Source organism: Carettochelys insculpta, chromosome 3 (assembly GCF_033958435.1).
Source record: "Carettochelys insculpta isolate YL-2023 chromosome 3, ASM3395843v1, whole genome shotgun sequence".
Taxonomy (NCBI): domain Eukaryota; kingdom Metazoa; phylum Chordata; order Testudines; family Carettochelyidae; genus Carettochelys; species Carettochelys insculpta.
This window is the reverse complement of record NC_134139.1, coordinates 105,369,365-105,388,043: the sequence shown is the minus strand read 5'-3', so window position 1 is coordinate 105,388,043 and position 18,679 is coordinate 105,369,365. Positions and strand designations below refer to the sequence as shown.

General features: G+C 40.1%; 1 protein-coding gene across 1 annotated transcript in view; it reads right to left on the bottom strand.

Annotated features, from left to right (window-relative positions):
• Positions 1 to 18,679, bottom strand: part of HBS1L (HBS1 like translational GTPase) — a 139,621-nt gene that overhangs the window by 85,759 nt on the left and 35,183 nt on the right. The window lies entirely within an intron of this gene.

Below are 18,679 nucleotides of genomic sequence, written 5' to 3'. Positions count from 1 at the left end.
TTACTGAAGAGGAATTTTCACAACACTCTTGAAAGAGAGGCTGCTGAACTCTCTTTTACATTCAAATTCGACACATTGACACATGGTTTGAACCAGGATGGGAATTTTCTGGGTCACTATAGGGGCTCGTTTGCATACTTGGCTTAATCTAATTCTTGACTTCCCACCTCCCTTCTGCCCCTCTACTCTGCTCAGCTTGATAATTTTTTTTTTCTGATTTGTCCACCTTGATTACTGCTTTTGGTTCTCTGTGCCTTAAATATTGAGTCTGTTCTGGTATGGCTATGGTCTGAAGAAGTGGGTCTGTCCCATGAAGGCTCACAAAATGAATTATTTTGTTAGTCTTTAAAGTGCTACTTGACTGCTTTTTTGTTTTGATAATGTATAGACTAGCACGGCTTTCTCTCTGTTATTTTGGACTGTGTATCTTTTACATACATACAGTTCATTTGAATAAGAGCAAAGTGCAAAGGAAAGGAAACGTATTAAAAATACTGAGAAAAAGCTTTAGTATTCTTTGTTATTTAAATGTGTTAGTGACAACGCATTTGCAGAAAAAAAGATCTTTGAAATCTAGGTGTGAAACTGCTAAAAGTGCTTTGAATTTATTTTGTGAAACATAAAACCAAGCTTTATCAATTCAACATGCTGATTAAGCATAGCCTGAGTTTATCTGCACTCAACTTTTGTGGTATTTAAAAACATTAGTACAGGCTGCACCTCTCAAATCCAGTACTCTGTCATCCAGTAACATAGATATGCCAGGAAGAGACAGTACTGGGCTGGGGCCAGTGCAGGAGTCCCAGCGAGGCTGGAAGTGGAATCCCTGCTTACCCCACAACAGCTGGGAGCCTGAGCCCCTGCCAGCCCTACATCAGAGCTGGGCCAGGAGCCAGAGCCCCCACCACCCTGCAGCAACATTGAGCTGGGAGCCAGGGCCCCCACCTGCCCGAAGGGGCCATGGGACAGAGCTGAGCCTCTGGCAGCCCTACAGCAATGTGAGACTGGCCAGATCCCACTGGCAGCCCCACGGAAGCCAGGGGGAAGGGGCTGGAGCCCTGTGGCAGCCCCTGGGAGTCCAGGCTGGAGCCATAGTTCCAAGAAGGGAGGTAGGTGGCTGGGACTGCAGCAGCCCCAAAGCACAGTGCTGCCTGTGTGCAGAAGCCCTGGACCTCCCCTGGTCTGACAAATTCTCGTTTGGGATCTGTCAGGTCCTGAGCACGCCAGGCAAGGGAGGTGCAATCTGTAGTAAAAAGTACACTGAGGAAAAATTCACACATTTGATGACTATAGCTACAGCGACAAACCTTAAATCATCCAACTATCCAGGACGGCAGTTTACTTAGACAAATTATTTATCCGAACACTCATATAACAGTTTATGTAAGCCGGGACCAACTCATTGCATGAAAAACACATGGTCCCATCAAAAGGTATAATGTGCTGCAGAACACACTAGCCAGATTGGTGCAGTGAGGTTCCATGGGGGTAGCCACAACCATAAACATGGTGAATCCACTGTTAGCCATTGTATTCCCCCATCACAGAGCCACCCTGGTCCCATGGAAACCTGCTGCAGCTTGGGCCAGGCTGCCAGCTCTGGCCCCATGGAGACCAGCTGTAGCATGGACTGGGCTACCAGCTGTAGCATGGACTGGGCTGCCAGCTCTGACCCCACCGAGATAAACACAGCCCCAGCCAAGCCGTCAGCGTAGCCCCAGCTCTGTAAGCACCAGGTGCAGCCCTGGCACCAGCTGGCTGTACCCCTGGCCACGGACACAAGCCCAGCTGGGCTCCCCTTCCCAAGGCAGCCAGGCTCTCTGTATTAAACTCCCACCCTGGCATCTCTAATCCAGTAACATCTGTGGTCCTTCCAGATGACGGATGTTGCTGAACAACAGAATTCCAGTTTTGAGGGGTGCAACCTGTTTTTAAAATTGCATAATGGCTAACTGGAATAACAGGAATAAATTAAAAAAAAAAAAAAAAGGATGAATATCAGGAAAAGCTCCCCGACAGAAATTTATTAGGCTGTGGAACTGTAAGCACTAGGGTATGTATTTTAAAATACACACACCAAAACTTTAGAAAACATACAAGAGTGGTTTATTAATGTAAGATGTTTATAATTTCTTCTGAACAGGCTCATATTACAAAAACAAAAATATTTGTCTACTTCTTAAATTTGTTGACTTTTGCCCCTTAGTTACTCCATAGGTCTCAATCTCACAGACTGCAGGCCATCTTATGGCCCAAGAAGTTCCACAATTGGGCCATACGCAGCTGCTGGTACGTGAGTCACTACAAAGGAGTGACTGTATCCTTCCCAAGCCCACCCTCACTCCATCTTCCCACCCACTGCACCAAGGGATAGTGCCTTGGGGATTATTAGGGAAAGTGGTGTGGGGCAGCATTAGGAGCTCTGGCAGGGGGAGAAGAGTTAAGTCACCTGAGGACAGTAGGCAGGTGTGGGGAAGCACTCGGAGACCTCCCTGCAGGAGCCCTGCTAGAGGGGGTGTCTGCCAACCCACTAGAAAGTTTTGAGGACCGGCACAGGCCTTAAGGTAAATTGAGACTATCCATTCTACTTCTAGGCCATGTCTACACTAGCCCAATACATATTCAGTGCCTCATTGGCATGCCACCGGCCACAGCGCTTCGAAATTGCTGAGGCTTGCTGCCATGCGGCTTGTCCAGACAGGGTTGATAGGAATAAGGGGATTTTGAAGTTCTCGGGGTCTGTCTGAAAAGGAGCCCTGTTCTGGATGAGCTGCATGGCAGAGAGCCGCAGCAATTTCAAAGTGCCGTGGCTGGCGGCATGCTAATGAGGCACTGAATATGTATTTCAGCGCCTCATTAGTAATTTTCGAAATGGCCATTTGCATGGCCATTTCGAAGATTTGGGCTAGTGTAGACGTAGCCCTACTGTTTTGTCCCAAGCCTTACAAGCTCCTTTTTGCTGCTCTGTGTATTCCCAGATGTTTTACCCTACTATCCATCCTACAAAATCCCAGAATTCCTCTTCTGCACCAGATTTTTTCCCCCCTCCTTCTTCTTCTGCATCTGTCCATTATGGTACTATTCATGACTCACTATGAAAAACAAAAGTTATTTTGCTCAGTTTTAAATAAGAAAATATTTGAGAATAAAGCAAGTGAAAACCAAAGTCAGCTGCAGTCTCAAAAACTACAGTTTTCCACCCAGTTTCCAATTAAGAACACAAATTCCTAGGAATTCTGTTTCAATACTGACCTTCTTGAGGAAATTACAAAACACTGGAAAACTTCCTGACAATGCCATCCTTGCCACCATGGACATAGAGGCTCACTACACTAATATTCCACAGAAAGACGGACTACAAGCAATCAGGAATATCGTCCCTGTCGTTACTGCATCTAATCTGTTGTCTGACCTCTGTAACTTTGTTCTCATTCACAATTATTTCTGATTTGGGGACAACTTACACCTCCAGAGTAGTGGCACTGCTCTGGGCACCCATATGGCCCCACAATATACCAATATATTTATGGCTCACTTGGAACAACAATTCTTCAGCTCTCGTCCTCTATTACACCTCCTTTACTTACGATACATCGATGACACCTTTATTATTTGGACCCATGGTAAAGAGACTCCAGAAGAATTCCTCCACAGAGATTTTAACAGTCTGCACCCCACCATCAACGTATGTGTTGATTCCACAGGGGAGACACATTTTCTGGACACTACATTGCAAATCACTGATTGCCTGATCAATACCACTTTCTACTGGAAACCCACTGACCACTACACTTAACCTACATGCTTCTAGCTTCCATCCCGCACTCACGATGTGATCTATCATTTACAGTTAAACCCTGAGATACAATCGCATCTGTTCTGATCCTACTGACAGAGACCAAAAACTACAAGATCTCTACCAACAATTCATAAATCTGAACTACCTACCGGTAGAAGTAAAAAAAGCAAATTGTCAGGAACAGATGAATATCCAGAAACAAACTACTCCAAGATAGGCCCAAAAAAGCCAGTAACAGAACACCACTTGTCATTACCTACAGCCCCCGACTCAAACCACTCCAACGCATCATTAAGGCCTACAACCTATCCTAAATCATGATGTCACACTCCAGAAAGCCCTGGGTAATAAGGCCTGTTCTTTTCTATAGACAACTTCCCAACCTTATAAGGATTCACACTAGCAACCACAGGCTATACCACAACAATACTAATCCTGGAACTTTTCCTTAAAACAAACCACGTTGCCAACTTTGTCCACATATCTATTCTGGAGATACCATCACTGGACCTAACCACGTTAATTACAGAATTATGGGCACATTCTCCTTTTCCTCAGTTAACATCACAGATGTGCCAACAATGCCTACAGACTGCAAACATTCTTTGACAAAGAACAGACATCAAAAAACTCCACATACTCAAACCAGTCAGCCAGCACTTTAATGGAATGGGCCATTCTGTTAAAGATTTGAAAGTTTATGTTCTACTGAAAAGGGACTTTAACAACTGTCTCCAAAGGGAATGCTGAGAACTAACATTTATATTCAAATTAGACACATTAACATGTTTTTTGAACAGGGACAGCAATTACTTGACCCATTATAAGGACTTTTACATATTTGGATGATTTATCTAACTCTACTTCCCCACCCCACACTCCCCCGCTATCCCTCTGCTCTTCTGATTTGCCAACCTTGACAACAATTTTTGGACCTCTGTGCTTTATATATTGAGTCTGTTCTGGTATGGCTATGATCTGAAGAAGGGGGTCTGCCCACTAAAGCTCATTACCTAATAAAATTTTTTTTAAGCCTTTAAAATAAAATGCTACATTACTGCTTTTTTGTTCTGCAGCAGCTTGTACTTTTACTCTTTGGAAAAATCTAAGTTAGGAGTTAAAGCCAGACACCATGCAATCTCATGCTTCTTTTAAATGACCATTTCCTAAAATCCATCAACCAATGATATACATTAACTCAATATGTAGAAACGTAGAAGAGCATACACATACTACTTTAACAATACTGCAACCATATTTAGTGTACTCATTCACATTCTCCTCTCCAATTTGGCTCATAAAATTTCTTCCAAATTCCTGTCTTCTTGATGCTTCGCGTTTTGCTGAACAATAAAAGCTTATCTTTTATAATTTTAACGTCCTTTCCATATATTTTTCCTCTCCTAAATCCCTTAGGTGAAAGGCTAAAAGGCACAGAGGCACACATTGTTACAGTGGACACAACATTGTGCATTCTTGCTTTGAACTCTCCTTATATGCGGTCATATTATAACTTTAATATAGCTCTATGCTGACTCTGAATCCCTGAAACTGTTATTCAACCTGCCAGTTCATATAACTGAGCTGGAAAGAATATGAAATTGAGTGAACCAGATGCGGAAGGAAAGGTTTATATCAAATAAAAATAGTTATCTAATATTAGTTTGTTAATGAGATCTTAGACTACTTGGTGCCCAGTTATCACACAACAGATGGGAACCCAGCATTAAAGCTGGTTATCAAGCACAAAGGCAAGTTAGCATCAGTTTTCTGGCCCTAAGAAAGAAAGATATGATCCATCAAAAGAAAGAAGTTCGCTCATGGGGAAGGAACCAAATTATGAACGTATACTGTAACTAAACAAACCTATTATCTACTTCCAAGTTAAGAGTACATATGCAGCAGTCCCTCGAGTGATGCAAGGGTTGCGTTCCCATGCACCCTCGTGTAACTCAAATTTTGCGTAGAGTCAGGGGGTGGCTTTCTTCCCCCAATGGACTGCACCTTCTGCAGCTGGGGAAGCAGCAGCATCAGCAGCTGGAGCTCCTTCTGAAAGGTAAGCCCTAGGGTTGGGAGGGGGCAACTGGGGAGGGTTAAGCCTGGCAGTGGGTTGGGGCTGTGAGAGGGGGGCAGGGGAGTTAAGCCTGGCAGTGGGTTGGAGCTGCACAGGAGGCTGGGGGGGCGGGGGGTTGTGACCTGGAGCTGGGCACGCTTGGGCTGGTGTTGGAGGGCAGGCGGGGGGGCTGAGCCAGGGCCAGGGGGAGCAGGATTTTAAGTAGCGCTTAGCTCACATTAATGAGAGTTACATGCAACTCGAAATCGTGCATTTCAAGGGATTACTGTATCTTAAAAACTGTGGGACTTTTATTCCACCCACTGTACTATGATCATTGTCCTCTTCACCCACTCCCCCCTTTCTCCAGCTTCTAAGCTTGAAGGGGCAAAGGGAAAAGAAAAGCGCAACTGGAGAAAAACAACAGTGATTAAACACCTAAGTAAATCTTTCAAGACGTCCAAAGTATGACACCAGTATTTCTACTGATATAGGAACTGATATTATCATCTCTCAGTAGTAGCTAAGTTGGTAGTAAGAAGAAATGCAGAAATGTATTAGGAGAAAGCCTGGATAATACCTCCTACTTATTATAACAACAACAATAAAATTACCTGTAGGCCAGACTCAAAATTCAGCTGTGAAACTATACCCAAAGCACCTGTCTTTACAAAATCAAATTCTGGTGTACCATAAGTACAATGAACAAACTGGTACATTGAGGTAAATTAACAAACAGCTAGAGTGAACACTTTCATCTCTGTCCCCACCTGCTGAAAAAAGAAAAGGCTTCCTTCAACTACTCGTAAAGTTATAGGTACATTACTTTAGGAAAGAGAATCATAAGAAAACTTAGTAATTAAAAATATCTAATATTAGAAGCCAGGCAATTCAATACTCACTTCTCCATGAAAAATGTTTACTTAAAGCAATACTGTCGCAACTGCTAAGATGACTAAAGACAAGGAAACAAGTCTATTTTTCAGCTTACTGTGTGCATTCAATAATCCTTTGTGCTGTCAGTTTAATCGTTTCCTCTGTATTGCCAAGTGAGGTTAGTCATTTTCCTCTGTTTATATGGGTCAGCAACAAGGAAGAGAAAAACATTTAAAATATAGGAAAATGTGATTGTAAAACAACGGAAAGTAGTAAAAAGTACTCAGAAATGTACTTACTCCTTGAAAATACTTTAGCTCATTTTTGGAATTTATTAGATGCAAAAGTAACAACTCAATTAAGTTTAATAAGTTTTAAACATACAGTAGTAAAGCATGAACACAGACACAGGCACCCCAAATGACCGCGACTATTTCCTATCTCTCCCACATTGTGCATCTTAGTAAACAGTAGACAGGTCTATGTGATGCATCAAAGCTACGTGCACCTTATAGTCCTTCCTAATCTTTGGCATTCCAACCAGGAAAATCTTATCACCTTGTATTTTGACAGTCTGTGTAAAGGTTTGCTGTCTTTATCATCATCATCAATAACTGTGGGCTCAGCGCTCGTTGGTGTCTGATGCTTCTCCCACTATTTCCTTCCATCTTTCCCTATCCAGTGCAGAGTGGCTTAGTTGCTGTCTTTAGCCAGAAGGAAATACATTGCACACTATACAGAACAGGGATAGAGGACTAATGTACAGATACCCACTGTGCATTTGAGCTTACCTATACTAACTGGCATGTTACAGCTCTATAACTTTCTGGTTCAAGTTAGGGTTACAAGTTACAGCGCTTAGGAAGGCGGTTTACCTAGAGCACTGGAAGACCACTCTCTCAGCACTCGTTTTATGACTGCACTGCCGCATTAAAGCATCCCTGCTGCAACTGCATTTGAAACTTGAATGTACAGACAAAGCCTAAAAGGTATGGAATGGGGGAAATGAACAGGACTTATGTGAAACAACCATATCAGGAAGTAGAGATGAGAACTGGATGTTTATTTCTATATATAAAGTGTGATATCAACAAAGTAAACTGAAGCATGTTCTCTGGTGTAGGTGGAGGAATATGTATAACGGGTGGGTAGTGCTTATATTAGTATGTCATGTGATATAATATACTAAAATGTAGGCAATGCTTTCTATGAGTAGGATGAAAAATATGTAGCATAAAGCTGCCTTATGACTTCATAGGCATATGTGGAGAGGAGCATAAACAGAGAACATCAGATTATACATAAGTGAAGAGTAAAACCTCTGAGGGAAAAAACATGTCTTTCTACTTGTAAGATACCTACTAGGGTAGTGAGATAAATAGCAATGTTTTGAATAAGTCTACATTTGCATACTTTCCTACCTTTTTCTTTTTTTTAAAGCTTCAACTTGCTTTTCCCAAGTTTGTACATTTATTTTTAGGCTAGCTTTTCCTTCTGCTATTTAGGCATATTTACATACTTAAGAGTCCAGTTTAAATGTTTTCCCCACAGGGTCTCTTAAAGAGCTATGCTCTTTTATTACTTCATTGTCAATTGTTAGATTCAAAAGCTGTAATGTTATTTAGATTTGTGAAGTATTAATGTGACATATGTCTCTGTAGGTAGACATGGTGCAGTTAAAATATCTGCAAAGTTGAGCTCTTCTAATCTTTGGCAGTTTAGCAGTACATTTCAAGAGACGTATGTGATCCGAAAGCTAACACAACAGCAGCAAAGTCACAATGGATGCTACCAAAGCTTGCCTTTGGCAACATGACTTTCTGAAAATCCATGAAGTCTGTCAAATCTTTTGGATTCAAACAGGAAGAAGATATTTTTTCCTAGTGACAAACTGAATGCATGAAAAAGTAGCTCTATTCTCAAAGATAATTAATATGTCGTGATATAATATACTAGCACACAGTCAACACCTCATGAAGGGGGGCTTTGCCCATAAACGCTTGTGCTCCAAAACTCCGTCAGTCTACAAGGTGCCATAGGACTTCTCATTTTTGTGGATACAGACTAACACGGCTCCCCTCTGATACAAAAATGATGTACTAAAGCTTAGCAAGGATAGGTAGAGGAATAAATCTAAAGCTTCTAGGCCACTTTCTTTTGAGTGATAACATCTCAAAAAAGGAACCTGGATAGGTGTTTTTTGGATTTCTCCCCTCTATCCCCACTGAATTTTGTTTTAAGTCTAATGACTTATAAACTCTCCACTTCACCTCAAAATTTCCAGGAAGTTCTTCAGTCAAAAATCACACATACGAAATATGAACACAGAAGACTTTTCTTAGACACTCAGTAGGGAAAGAAAAGGCAAAAGTCAGCCTTATAATGGAAACCTTGCTATAGCTTTAACTGTAGAAAGAATGTTCTCTCTCATAATCCTATGGAAATGGCTAATTATTCATTTACATTTTGGCCTCTAGAAGTGCTTACATATTTGCTCAGTTCTACAGTGACCTGCACAGTGCTCCGAAATTCTGGATAAAGAATGCTATACAAGTTTCACCTGTTAACTCCTCCAGGTGCTGATTAACTTTAGATACTGCTCTCAATTTATCCACAGAAAACAAAATGCAAGCACGGACGCAATGTTAGTTTACTCTTTCTACTCCACGCATCTTCTGACACAAAACTGGGGCTCAGAATGTTACCATTAAAAAGAAAAAAATCTACAATGCTCCAAAACATCAGGAACCCTACAGTTCAGATATCAGATTGATGCTTCACTTCAATGTAGGGAAGAAAAAGAAAAGCACTGTTTTCCTAAGGCATACTAATTCGTACGTGATATACATACTAATCATCTACTGAGGACATGAACCAGGGGGCTATAAACAGAAGGCCACATGTGGTGATCAAGAACAAGAACACTGACTGTGCTGGTAGTTTTTTAAAAAACGTTAGTCATTTGTCTGTCAAGGATGGTCTATGTTTACTCAACAGGCGGGTGGCTGAATTAGACTGTAAGGTGCCACGGGGCTTCTTCATGTTTTTGAAGATGCAGACTAAAAGATATTTTGGAGCATAAGTTTTTGGGGGCATCTGTCAAAGAGGGTCTTTGCCCATGAAAGCTTATGCTCCAAAATATGTTACTCTATAGGGTGCCACAGGACTTCTTGTTATGCATACTTAGGACAGGGACTTGTACTTGAAGATCACTCAAGGTCCCTTCCATACTTACATGTCTAAGATTTTATTGCTGCTGCTAACAAACCCTACAGAACTCTAAACTGGATATCAGTAATCTAAATTTTTATCCTGGTTCCTTAACTAAATGCGTAGTATTCATGTGTGCTATCACTGTATGACCTATTTTGCATAGATTAGTGTAGTTTATTTTTCAAACAAAGAATAGCAGTGCTAAAATGCTGCAAGGCAAAACTTCTCTCTCTCAGAAAAAAGGCTGGAGTGTCATTTTTTCCAGTGTAGGTGTACAGTATATATGAAGAGACTCTCAAAAAAATATCTCAGAACATTTTAAAAGCTTTTCACTGCTGATGACACATTTTTCTGTGAAATAAGCCACTTCCTTTCTAAAGCCCACACAGTATTCTAGTGCAGAGATTCAATAAGTCCTAATGTCTATGCAGCCATTTTAGTACACAAAAAGTCTTGAAATCTCATTGTTATCCTATGATTTAAAGGCTTATAGAGTAATCCATTATATTAGATTTAACAGTGCCTTATAGCAGACCTAAAACACTGTTGGTCTGGAAGCATTTTTATATGTATTATAAAGCACCTCATACATCACTAACTGAAGCATCTGAGTGCTACCATGACAAATGTTTAATAAATAAAAATGTAATCAGTAAAAAATATGGCATTTCTTGTTTCCTATTGGGAAGTTTAGATGTAAATGTAAAAATGATTTACAGACTGGAATATACCAGAATACAATGGCCCAAGCGTGACAAATCCTGATATCCTGAACAAAAGCTGTAGGCATCTTAAGCAAACAAGACAAGTTATTCACTATTATTAGTACAAGCTTCAGAACACATTTTTCCCCTATAATTCCTGGGAGCCCTCCCTAGGGATGTCATGTAAAGTCTAGCATTTTGATGTAGATTTTAGATTTTTAGTTCCCCAGTTTGAACTTACAAAGCAGGGTTACAAAAGTTAAATAAGGCTTTAAACCAAGAAGGAACCACAATCATCTAGTCTGATCTCCTGCATATTGCTGGCCACAGAACTTTATTTACTCCTGCTTGTAATTGATCCATAATATCAAGCTGAGTTACTGAAGTCCTCAAATCTTGATTTAAAAGACTGCAAGTTACAAAGAATCCACTATTTATTTCAGCTGAAATCAACAAATCACCTATGCCCTGCATTGCAAAGGAAGGCAAAAACCTCTTACATTCCTGCTAATCTGACCTGGGAGAACATTCCATCCTTATCCTAAATATGATGAGCCTGCAAGTATGGGAAAGGTCCACTAGCTAGACATTTGAGAATGAATTTATTGTATAACACAGAACCCTTTCCTTCTAGTGTCCCATCTCCAGGTGTTGGGAAATATTTGCTAAAAACCGATGCAACAACGGCACATGATGAGGTTGCCTAAAATGGCATATCTCCTCAATAAACTAAGAAGCTCAGTCTTGAAACAAGTTAGCCTGTCTCCCCTGCATGCCCTCAGCCCTGCTCTGCCCCTTGGAAAGCTGTTGCAGAAATTCAGCCCTCTGATGGTTTAGAAACCAATGTCTAATTTCAAACCTAAAAATTTGATGTGTAATTTATATCCATTTGTTCTTGGGCCAACATCAGCCCCTACCTTAAATAACAACCCTCTATTCCAGGACCCTATCCTGATATGTAAATAGAGAGCAATCATAGCTCCTCGGAGCTTTCATTTGGTTAGGCTAAACAACCGCATCTCCTTATGCTGCCTCTCATATGGTTTTCCATTCCTCTGATCATACTAGAACCCTTTCTCACACTTGTTCCAGTCTGAAGTCACCTTTCTTGAACATGGGAGATCAGAACTGAATGGTATTCCAGACCAATGCTCACCAATGCTTCATACAATGCTACTAACGCTTCCTTGTCTCTACTGGAAATATCTTGCACGATGCGACCTAGGATTGCATAAACCTTTCTCGTGGCCTTATCATTCTGACACCTCAATTGTCCTATGATCAACCAATACACCCTGGCTTTTCTTCTCTGTTGCTTCCAACTTCTAGCAAAAATATATCAGTGTCACATTCCAATTTTTTTTTTTTGCCAATAAGAAAATATTATTGATTCCCAATACTGATCCTTGAGGAAGTTCACCTTACCTCGCTCCAACCTGACAGCTCCCCTTTCACAGTGTAACCCATTTTAGTCTCCCCTATAACCCCATAATCAATTTTTACCCAATATTTTTTGAGTCACATGTTAATTTCCAAACTGTACAAATGAGATGGTTTGCATGCCACCACCGTGCAACCTGGAATACAAAGCTGTTGCAACTACAATTCACATCTAGAAGCATGAAAGCCAAATAATCAAATGTCTGTCCTCAGACTGGGAAACCACCAGAAAGCAAAGAAACCAGAACCACTATAGTAAGCTGCAGGGGTTAATGAAAGACTCTTCTGTGGTATTCATTTGATTGGCTGTTTCTTGTTCCAGTGTATTGCCATACCTAGGCTATGCTGATCTGCTGAAAATTGCTTATGGAATGTAGAACTAAGACTGGTGCTGATATAAAGGAAAAGGAAGGGAAGATGGTTAACAGAAAAGAATAAAACGTAGAACTAATGATTCACATACCACGTCTGCTTTCTGTTTTATGTTGCATGCTTTTCTCTCACTCCCTCATTGCCTCACCCTCCTCTGTATGATGGAGATAGAAACTGATTCAGACATGTCTGTAAAAATCCCAGAATACTTGACACTTATTAACAAAAAATAATTTGCAATTTATACTCAAATGTGTGTCTTCCCTGTAAAGTCTGTATCTCTGCTAGAGAGGAACTGAGGACTAGTGAACTGGGCACTGGACTGGAGTGTGAAAATTCTGGTTTTATTGTCAACTCTGCCAACAACATGGTGTCAGACCTCGGGGCAAGCCTCTTCAATTCCATGCCTGTTTAACCCCAAGCCTTTGTCTTACCTACTGTGTATTTTATTGCAGCGATTGTCTGTTACTGTACATTTTATAGTACCTAGCAGAATGAGGCCTCATTATTGGTTATGGTCACAAAGCATTATATAGTATATACAAGAGTATTACAAGTTAGTAATATGTATTAAACTGAATACCTTCAACCAGCACATTAAAGTGACAATATACTTTAAAAAGTCATTTTTCAAAAATGGATACAGTGGGATTACATGTTTATTGCTTCAAGATATGCAGGTCAAAACTGATGTTAACATTTCAATTTTAGGGATAGATGAGGTGAAGCATGAAGCAATTAATTAGACACCAAGCTCTGTCAGCTGCCTTTCAAAAATTCCAGGCAAGTGACTTGCCAAATATTTCACAGACGGTGTCAGGCAATGTCCCTTTATGGGGCAAACAAATCATTTGGGACACAACAGTTTGGCTCAGGATGACGGTAACACAAGTCTGAAGCTTGTGATAAAACTGCATAACAGACCTGTTGCTCTAATAGCCAAATCACTGATGCTTACTGCACAGAGGAGGCAGAAAAGGATCCTGAATGAATGGCCAAGAAGATTTCCAAGACAACCTTGAAAATTTAACCAGAATCTGACTTTTTTGGTTCCTGCATCACCGAAAATAAAAATATCTTAAAAGCACAAAGTGGTTACCACTTCTGTTGAGGTCCAAGATTCAGTACAACCGAGCCCATTCACAAGAGAGAGAGAGATCCTTTTATAGTGCTAGCAGGAGTTTAAGAAAAGCAGTGAACACAGTAAAAGCAAGTAGAAATGGAAATGAATATGCCTAGGAAGCACATCATTTTTACTAAGAGGGTACCATTTTACATAAGTGTAATTCTAATCTGAAAAATGCTTGAAGTGTGAATTTTTTTAAAATTTTTCTCGGAGAAGGTAACTAAAAAACATGAAGTCAATTTGATTTCAGTATAATTGCAAATATGGGCTCACACCCTGAATCAATCTATTTCCAGAGTTTCAGAAGGCAAAAGATTCACTTAAAATGTACAATGTGACACCTTTGAAGGTAGAAAAAGGAGCAAGCACATTCACACACTGAAATTTTAAAAAATTTATTACTTTTGATTTTCTTAGATATTACAGCTGTACATTAATGGACATAAAAGTAATCCTTTTTAACATTCTAATAGTATCTGCATCCACTTCCTTTAGCAATTAATTTTGCAGGCCGACTATAGGCTATTAAGTTTAAATGTGTCCTTTTTCCATCATGTAGTATGTCTCTCCATTATCAAAGTAAAGAAAATATCTCAAATTCTGCTATACCATTCACTAGTCTGAGACTTCTGTCTAGTCACCTTATTATATTTCTTCTCTACGTAATTTGTACCTGGCCATAGTTTTTGCCCTCCCCAAGTAAAATTCACTTGTGTTTCCTAAGGTAAAGGCTACATGAACTCAGTATTCCATGCAAGAGCGCAGCATTGTGCAATATGGCAACATTAAAAGCAGTAATTTCTATTCTTTAGTACACTCAGTCTTTAACCGCTAATATATCTCAAACAAATATTTAGATATTCACAGTAATTTGCACAGCACAGCACTCTTGGAAGCACTTAAAGTGAATGACCTTCTGGATATAGCAATCTAAAGGCATTCCATTGGCACAGAAAATTCTAAGACTGACGTCTAGAGATTGTACTACAGGTATATTCGTTGCTCCCTCAGAAAATCCTGAAAGTTCAAAGACATTAGAATATGAGAAATAGACTATTTGTGCCTATGTACATTATTTAAATTTAGTTTACTTAATCTTCCATCATGATGCCCAATCTTCTGTGCCATTTAAATCTACTTAAGCATCTGCCCCCTCTCTCTTTCTTACACACTTTGGCAAAAACTCATCTCAAATTCCAGTACAATTCTGGCTCAATTAACCTCGGTAACAGCAGCACTGTAGCCTTCTTGACCTTACTGTGAAGTCGTAAGTTTTCTGAACGTATTCCATGAAATAACAGATGTAAACATACTGTAGCACAGCCTTAAGTTTAAAACAGTTTGTGGCTCAAAGGGATATAATCTATATAAATGCTTCCCAAAGAGGAGTCCTCAGATCTTGGGGAACTGCTGCGAGTTAGGCAAGATAAGAAAGGGCTGAAACGTGCCAGAACAGAATTCCATTGGTTTTGCTGCATGTAGACAAAACAGCTTCCTCTGCAAAGCACCAGAAGTGTCACAAAGGCAAGGGAGTTCCCATTCAGGCAGGGTCATTCTACTGTACCAGAAATGAAAGAGGTCTAGGCAAAGCAGTTCTCCAACTGTAGGTTGGAACCCCAAAAGGGGTCATACCCCCATATTAATGGGAGTCACGAGGAGGGGCCCAGAGTCAAAACCCAAGCCCCACCATCCCCTGGTCCAAAGCATAAGTCCCCAGGCTTCAGTACTGAATGTTAGGGCTCAGGTTACAGGCCCCCTGCCTATTGCTGATGACCTTGGGCTTTGGTCCCCCATCTGGAACGGAAGGGGTTAATATTGGCGTATGCTTTGATCCCCTTCCTGGTAACTTTGTAACTTTTGTTGTCAGAAGGCGGGGAGAGGGGAGCGTTTGCAGTGGAATGAGATTTGAGAACTCATTACCTATTAGAGTTAAATCTTTGGGCATTGCAAAGAATACAGAAATTCTCATGAAACAATGCAATTCAGAAAGAAAGCTGCCTAAATTATAGGTCTAAGATTGAGAATTTCATAAAAAGCTTTTAAAGTCATTTTATCATATTTTTAAATATTTGGAAGATGACCAAAAAACAATCCGAAAAAAAGGAATTATTCTGTATGTGTCTATTCTCCAAATAAACACCTATCAAAAAAACAAGCAGGACTTTTAAGCTTAGTGCACATGCTTATTAAAGGCAACGAAGTCCAAGGCACCAAGTTTGATTTTCTCCTCAACTTTCTACAAGACAAAGGGCAAGTGCAAAACTCAATCAATCATTCTTGACTCCTTTAAAAATGAACTGAAGGTAAAATGTGAACAAGACAAAATTAGTTTGTACTCCTGCAATCAACTATGCATGGGTACAAAGGATGCATCCACACGGAGCGCCCCACTGCAGAACTGTGGTCTCAAAATGCAAGCTTGCTGGATCAAGGATATTATTTTGCTTTATCAACATTCAAAATGCTCTGAACAAACTGGAGAAATTGTCTGAGGTAAACAGAATGAAACAAGAAAACAATGCACATGCAAACTTACCTATTATTTCTTGATGTATCAATATGCAACTATCATTTCTTTTAACAAAAGAATTTGGATGAAATTCTTCAGTTTTGTTAAACAGAAAAAAATTCCACAACATGTAACTATAGTAATCCCCCAGAACGCGTGATTTAGATTTGCGCTTAACTCGCATTAACATGAATTAACTGCAAATCGAAAGTGCGCTGGGGAAAGCAGGGGAGAAGCCCCACAGCAGCAGCTCTCTGCCTGCCCAGCTTCCCCCAGATGGGAAAATCTGCACCACCACATCCATCTGCCTATTCGGTAGATAGCCGTGCTGCTGCAGCTTCTCCCTGGCTTTCCCAGCTGGCTCTCCAGAGCGTCAGGGAGCTGGGAACCAGGCAGCAGCTGGGGAAACTGACCAGGGCTGGTGCCCTCATCAGTTTCTTGGCTCTCCTGCATTACATGAGAAATTTGACCTATGCAGGGGTTGCGAGAATGCGTAAGTCAGGGGTCAACTGTAATACATTTTTCTAGATATCACTGGAATCCCCTGTATCAAAATCATAAGATCTGCAGTAGGGCATCCTTCCCCTCAGCACACTTCAGATATGCTATGAGAAAAATAATCCTCAGGAGCTGTGCAGCTGTTACTCTGCAAGAGGCATCAAGACCAAGGCAAGGACTGTAAACTAGTCTCTGCATATATGCAGTACAGCATCCCTGAACTACATACACAAACTGTTCAAAAGAAGTTCAAGGGAAGGGATAGTTTAGTGGCTTGAGCATTAGCCTGCTAAACCCAAGATTAAGGGAGCCACTTAGGGATGTGTGGCAAATAGATTTAAAAAAAGATTTGCCGGCAATGGTAATAGGTCCTGCTGTGAGGACAGGAGACTGGACGTGATGACCTCCGAAATCCCTTCCAGTTCTATGAAATAGGTATATCGATGATACATTTATTTTTTAATTGATGAAGAAAGTTAGTTTTCCACTCGCCTTGTACTCTTAATTTTGCTCAGTTTTTCCAAAACTAGTATACCTGGAAGCAGACACAAAAGCCCCAAAAATTTAAGTTTAAAAGATGAAGATGTCAGACAGCTTGCTATAAATGCCTGAGAACACATGTACAACATAAAGTGTTGCAGCATTCAAACTGTATATTACAGTAGGGGCTGAGGGCTGGTCTACACAAAAGCCGTGAGTCAACTTAAGTTATGCTACTTCAATTGCACATATTATATAACTGACATTGCCATAACTAAGGTTAACAAAGCAGTGTTTACACTGCACTGCGTCCATGGGACAGTGCTTGCCTGACTTACCTTACATGAAGCAACAGATATGGATGGGAGAGTACTCTCCCTTCAAATTTAGCTGCTGTTCATCAGACCCACTAACTCAACACTGCTGCATTGATCGCAGCAGTGCCGATTCAGGGGGAATATAAACAAGCACTGAGAATAAGGAAGAAGTTCTATGTCAGACATTTAGAGCAATATTGCTTTTTCATTAATATCTTTCCCATCTACTTCTTGTTTAGAATTTAGAAAGCTGAAGATTGCAAAGGTTCTCAAATACACTTTCAATAATGGGCAAACTGATGCATATACCACACCTGGATTCCACATGTATGGACATATTTGTCTGCATGCAGCTTCAGTCACATCTTTGGGAATGTATAGCAAGAGGGGTACATATGCCTAAATCAAGTCATACTCTGGAGCCTGCATCCTCAAAAGATATCGATAGTATACTCCTAATGGCAACAAAATTTCTACAAGACAAACTTTTAGCAAGAAATCATGTTTTTAATCAATCTTCACAAAGTGGCTTTTTGTACATAAACGAAAAGCAGTATTCACAAAGCACTTTCATTTAAAAATACTAAATAATCCATTTATATTTTAAAAAATATTTATAGAACAATTTACAAAAGAGTTACTTTACAATAGTCTGAATACTAAGCAGTGTATTCCATGTAGCTTAATACCTTCTTTCATGTCTAATTATGTATGCACAGACACAAATGCTTTATTATTTAAACATCTGAATATCAATATATACGCAATTAGTACAAGTAGCCCATATATACATGTGAAGTTACAGACTGGCTGCAAACTATTAAGGCAATATTTATAACCAACCATCTCCCTAGTTTATATAAAATGTAAACAAAGATGGATTTCACTATAAGATTTTAATGTTTATTAAGTTAAAACACTTCTGAAACCAACCAAACACATGCTATATGAAAATTCCAGGTGCCACTATATAATGCAGTAGTTTAAGAAAATCAAGAATTTTCTGTGGCAAGCCACATAAACATAGTTCGTATTGAGTAATTTATACATCCGTTTCAATTTTAGAAATACATTAACATGCTACCGTTTAGTTAAAAATCAAAATGCTGGGTAAAATTATCAGAAGTGCTTAAGTGGCATAGGAGCTGAAATCTCATTGTGGTCAATGGGATGCAAGCTCCTAAGTGATGCAGGATGTGACTTTTAGTGCTTCTCAAAATTTTACCGTATGTGCATATTTAATTCAAGGGCCATATGAGTCTGCAGGCTTAAAGTATATGCAGACAATCCCC